The sequence below is a fragment of the Petaurus breviceps genome, unplaced genomic scaffold, assembly GCF_028583685.1.
Source record: "Petaurus breviceps papuanus isolate PSGF00001 unplaced genomic scaffold, PetGlider_PUasm1.0 214, whole genome shotgun sequence".
Classification (NCBI taxonomy): Eukaryota; Metazoa; Chordata; class Mammalia; order Diprotodontia; family Petauridae; genus Petaurus; species Petaurus breviceps.
In genome coordinates, this window is record NW_027185863.1 from 117583 (window position 1) to 123907 (window position 6325).

A 6325-nucleotide genomic window follows, 5' to 3' on the forward strand; every position below is an offset into this window, starting at 1 on the left:
CTCTCTCTCTCTCTCTCTCTCTCTCTTTCTCTTCCTCCTCCTCCTCCTCCTCTTCCTTGTCCTCTTCTACCTCCTCCCCTTCCTTTTCCAAGCTTTCCACAGAAACAATGGCCCATCTTTTGTTTTTTAGCTATTGCAAATATTTTAATGTGTTCTCTGCAAGGCATTTAAGACACCAGTTTGTGAGGATAAACTTAGGTAGCCATGGAGCTGAGGAATTTTCTTGATTTAGGGTAGGATCTGAGAGTCTACTGTTTTCTGATCAGTCTTGTGCTGCTCTGTAATCTCATATTTCTCTTTTTCTGTGTCAAAAATCTCTCCTTCTTGGTGTCTAGGTTTACGGAGGCTCTTCTTGAAGTAAGCATCAGTAAAATGATTTGGAATTTTCACACCTGAAAGGTTAACCCGAGTAGAAGTGTCAATGACAAATTTCTGATGGGTCCTTCTCAGAGGAACACGGTTGATGGTCAGAGGTCCAGTCACCAGTAGCAAGCCACTAGGCAGCTGCTTCAAGAAAACCACTTGCTTGCCCCTGTGGCGGCCAGTGAGCATGAACCGAACGGTACCCAGGTGATGCTAGCCCCAAGTCTCCTCACCTGCTGGCTGAAGGGCTTTTTGCCATGACTTAGCAGCTTTCTAGGAACATCCTCAGTAGGGTAATACCTAGGCATTTTGCAAATCTTCACCACTCGAGTTCCTCTATTCTTATCACCATCAACAGGCTTTGAGATAGTGGCAGGCACTTTTTCTTTCTTTTTCCTTTCAATCCGGGTTTTTGGGGAAGTGTATTTCTGCTTGTACATGACTCTCTGGGAATACATTGAAGACCTGAAGTATCTACCAATCCCTCAGGCCAGGACTGGGTTCCAACTGCAATGCTGTCGAGACTTTTTGACCTTTTCAGCTACATCTTCCTTTCTGTTCTCTTTTTTTTATTTTTGACCTTCTTTTCCTTGGATGGCTTTTTGACTGCCATCTTGAGAGAAGGGAAAGAGCCATCTTTTCTTTATTTAAATATTATTTATTTTACTTTTAATCTTAGATATAAAACAAACATTTCCATAATATCATAATGATAGAATAGAATAAAAAGATTATTACTCATGAAACTAAATCTATTATATACAACTAGCTATTCCTTTTAAAATATATATTAAAGTTATCATGTAAATTTTCCCCCTTTTTTCCCAAAGTTCCTCATTTGTCATATTCTTCAGTCAGTTCATACCCACCATGAATCTCTCCATAGTCCTTTGTGTGATTTTGAATGTTGGTCCTATTTTTTTCAAAGCCAACATTCAAAACCACAGAAGGGACAATGAAGAGATTCACAATGGATATAAACTGGCTGAAGAATATAACAAATGAGGAAGAAAAATACAAATAAGAGAAAAACCCTATTCTTTTTGTTGGTTTTGGTCAGGAGACCTGGGTTCAAATTCAGTCTCAGATACTGATTACTTGTTAGAACTTTGGCAAATCATTTTTCTTCTCTGAACTTTCTTTATATAATGTAGTTGGACTAGATAGCTTTAAATCCTCTACAATTCTATATCTATGACTCTATGATCTTATGTTATCAAGAGAATGAACTCTAGGAAGAGATGGGATGGTCAAGTGGTGAGGGTGAAAGGTGACAGACAGATAGTCCAGGAACCATTGGTACTCTTGAAATATTAGCAGACAATGAGGAAGACCTCCAACAAACTAATCAGAACTCTTAGGGTGAAATCATGAGAGGACATGGACAAGGCTTGTAGACAGGATTAAGTAGATGTGAATGGGTTGAAATCTGGATAAATGAGACAACTTCCAAACTGATGAGACTGCAAATACATTCGGTTGAGTATAACTTTAAGTTGTTAGTATTAATATTATTTCAATTTGTCAAATATGAATGAGTAGGAAATTTTTGGTGCTAGTAATAAGAATAGGGAAACAAAGAAAGATTACTGAATGGAATGAGTGGATGATGAGAATAAAGTTTAGAATATTGATGCATTTCAGGTGACATGAGGACACTTTAGTGGAAATGCCAGTGCTAGATAAGATTCTTAAGAGACATAAGAAAAAAAGGGAACACTAGAGGTATGAAAATTGAACCATGGAGAGCAGCTGCCGTTAGGAGGAATATAAGGCAGTATAAATATAGCATCACAGAGAATGGCAGAAATTAATCAATCAACAAGCTTTTATTAAGCACCAACTATGTGACACTACCTTGGATTTATTTTTATATACTTACACACACACACACACACATATTCTGCTTTCTCCCATGATAAAATGTAAAATCCTTGATTGAAAAAAAAATGACAATTTTCTTTTTATCTCTAGTACCTAGCCAGGAGTAGGGAACCTGTGACTCAAGGCCTGAGTCCTAGCCCATGCCTGTCATATAATAAATGATTAATAAATGCTATTTATAAATTTAATTATTTTATTAATTATTATTATTTATTAATACATTTCTAGGGACATAAAGAAAGAAAAAAATTGTCCCTGTCCTCAAAGATTTTGTATTCAACAAGTATACATATAAGTAAAACTATATTTGTATTTATTATATAACATATATGTATGTATATATACATTCACATGTATCTATATGTGTATTTATTTTTACATTTATATTTACAGAATATATATAGCACATATATTTATACATTTATAAATGTATGTTTATATATACACATATACAAATATATTTGTTTTTACTTGTTTATGTAATTATACATAAAAGTAAAATGTATTTTTATATCTCACATCTCACAAAGTAAAGCAAATTTCTTGGGTGAGGGTGGACTTAGCAAGTAAGAAGGCCAAGTAGAAATCTCATGTAAGAGGTAGTACTTGAGATGAGCTTTAAAGAGGGCCAGAAATTTTCTGAGGAGGGACAGCATCCCAGTTTCAGAGACCAGACAGTGCAAAAGCATAGATATAGGAGATACAATGTTATTTATGTGAAACAGCATTTAGGTCAGTTTGACTAGCGGTATGTGAAGAGTGGTAATATGTAATCCAGGGAAGGCGGACTGAAGCTCAACTATGAAAGTCAACAAAGGCCAAACAGAAGTTTGTGTCCTAAGGGAACGAGAAGATGCTGGAGAATTTTGAGCCAAGGAGTAAGATGGTCAGAATGCTAACTAGGAATATGCTTTTGGCAGGTATGTGGAAGATGGATTGGAGAGAAAACTTGAGGCAGAGGGACCAATTGGGAGGTAACTGCAATAATTTGGGGAAGATTAGGAGAGAAGGAAGTGATTTTGAAGTCAAGAAAGGAAAACTTTTCCTAAAAACCAACCAACCAACTTCCCAAACCAATACCTCTTATATAAACTAAGTGATAGAAAAAGAAATGGTCGCAGCAGTTGGTGTACAATGCTTGTTGTTTGGTGAATGCTCGTGACATATCTAATGTTGAAATGCTGAAGCAAGAAGAATGGCACTACTCTTTGAAATCCTATATATATTTAAATAACAGATGATAAAGCAATCATTGCATACTAGATGGAGAAATTCCATGTACCAACATACACGTTACGCAGTCCAATGGGCTCAGTCTATGTTCTCGTGAGAGCATACTGCCGGCAAAGCACACTAAAAAAAGTTCAGACTCAGGAAAGAGATCCCTTAATACTATGGGTAGCAGGTCAATCAAAAATCACTCAGAGATCAGCACATTGCATGTCAATGCCAAGATCAAGCAGAAAGCAAGAAAAGAAAATGAAGATAGTGCTTCTGTTTAGAAACTGAATCTCAGAATAAGGATCCCAAATACTGAGGTGCTCACAGGTTAAATCATTTACCCAAGGTCATATAGGAAATCAGTGGGAAGATAGACTGAAAATTCAAGGCCTAAGTTGTCTTTCTGCAACACATCTTGTCCTATAATCTCAAGCTTAAACCAAAGCCCATCATAGCCCAAAGCAGATCCATATTCCAGAAAATATATATACATGAATTATTTGGTTCTCAGTACAAGGTGAGCAGTAGCTTCGGTCTCAGAGCTGCGCCTTTTCTCTCTTAGTACATAGGAAAAATAAGTACTTGGGGAATTGCATAATGAATTGGAGATGTTTTAGAAGTGTCATAGTTAAGAATTTGCACAAAATTAGAAGTGTTATGCAGAGATAAGATGATGAGTTCTTCTCTCAGACATCTATTCTCACTTTTATCTGTACTGGAACTAATGCAGAATGCATGTCAGGGAATGGTCCCAAAAAGAATTCCACTTAAGGCCATGCTGGAGTTGGAGACTAAGTTTTCATGGATTCTTCAGTCTCCAAATAAAAGTCCCCCAGTGAAAGCCCTAATGGACGAGCTGATTAGTGAAGTGGAAGGTGTTCAAGCACATACTGAGTAATTGTGTCAATGCCTTCAGGAAACTTAGAATGAACCATTAGTGAACTGAAAAGTAGATCCTTTGAATTGCTTATGTTTCCCTGGCCTAGGTCTTCTTAAGAAGGCAGAATTTTGATAAAATTGTTTAAGTTGTCCCAAAGTACTTGGGTCCAAAATTACAAATCATTTGGACTATTTGCCAAGTCTTCCGTATGCATTTCAAGAGGAAGACAGCACTTCATTTAGGGAGGTCTCTTGCCCTCTGTGTCTTTTACTGCATCCATCTGTGAGTGGCCTTCAATAAATTATGATTATAATGACATTCTGTTTGACCTAGACCTCTCATTCTTGGTCATGGATGCATGAATAAATCTAAAAAATGTCCAGTAGCCTTCATTGGTCATTCTGATTACTCATAGAGGATGCACTTTTTAAGTGTCCCTATTTTATATTATCTTTAATGTTTTCATAAAGAAGCAAAGCATATCAAGGAAGCTGGGGCAAAGTATAGTGACCCAAAGGACCTAGATATGACCATGATTAAAGGGGCTCAATTCTTTGTTTGCTCATTTTTTTCTGAATTAGCAGGGCCACCATGGCTAGGTAGGTTTGGCCTTTGAATATAATGTTCATCCCCATAACTCATAAATGGGTGCTATTAGAAAGTGTTATTATTTGAGCAATTATTTAAATAGCTTAATATCTGAGCAAGTTTCCAGTGTTCTCAGCATGCTTAGTATTTGGTAGGAATGTATCAAAGAGATTATTTAAAATTGTACTATCTTTGTGAGGTTAGGAAAGCTGTGCCCTTTGGCAGGGAATATTTCATGAAATAGATAAGTGGATGAAAACTGTATCTATTTTGTGTTTTCCTTTTTTTCAAAGACCTTATATTTTTATTAACCAGCATTTGCTAACTCCCTTAGACCTGTCCTGCCTCAGATATTTATTAGCTTTGTGACCTTGGGCAAATCATAACCTCTAGGGGAGATTAGGTGGCGCAGTGAATAGAGCATCTGCCCTAGAGTCAGGAGGACCTGAGTTCACATTCGGCCTCAGACACTTCACACACACACACACACACACACACACACACACATACACACACACACACACACACACACACACAAACTAGCTATGTGGCCTTGGACAAGTCACTTAACCTGAACTGTCCTCCAAAAAGCAAAAAAAAAAAAAATCACAACCTCTCTAGGCCTCGGTTTCCTCATCTGTAAAATAAAAGTGTTAGACCTCTAAGAAGTCAGAAGACCTGCATTCAGATCCCACCTCTGTCACTTACTTTGGACAAATCACAATCTCTCTGAGCCTCAGTTTTCTTATTTGTAAATTGTGGGGATTGGACCTTAAAGATCTCTTTCAGCTCTATAATGATTCTGACAAAACATATTGAATTTAGTAACAAGATTTGGGTTTTTTACTGTTCACTTTTTACTTTTTCCCACCCCCAACTGGATTATAAACCCTATCATGCCTGTCACCATTTAAATGCCTTTTTGTGCCTATTGGCTGTCAATGTGAATAGCTTATAGACTTAACAATCCTTGCTGTCTGAGAGTTTTCAGCTTGTAGAGATAAATGAAGTTTGCAAAACAATGTAAATGAAATGACTGCAATAATCATTTATGTTCAGTGCACAGAGGAAGGGGGGTGATCAGGAAAAAATACCCAAAGTTTCTTTTGTTTCCCCTCTTCTGACTGAAAATCATATTTAGTCCATGAAGGGAGGGAGAAAAAAAAAAACAATCTCTAAACTTCTCCCCCAACCATGTCGATGCCTTATTTTGGTAAATATGCAAACAGACTCATATCTGAAAATAATGGTGGGTGCTGCCTTCAACCTCAGAGTAAAGTCAAGTTCTTCCTGTGAGGGGAGGGTTGAATTTGTCTCAGTCCTCTTCCCCCCCACCCTATTTTTTTTTTTTTTTGGTTTGCATTATTCAGTGGAAAACTACAAAGTGGC

General features: G+C 37.0%; 1 pseudogene; it reads right to left on the minus strand.

Annotated features, from left to right (window-relative positions):
* Positions 1-202: 202 nt before the first annotated feature.
* On the minus strand, positions 203-874 carry LOC138165647 (large ribosomal subunit protein eL6-like; annotated as a pseudogene).
* Between the last annotated feature and the right edge of the window lie 5451 nt (positions 875-6325).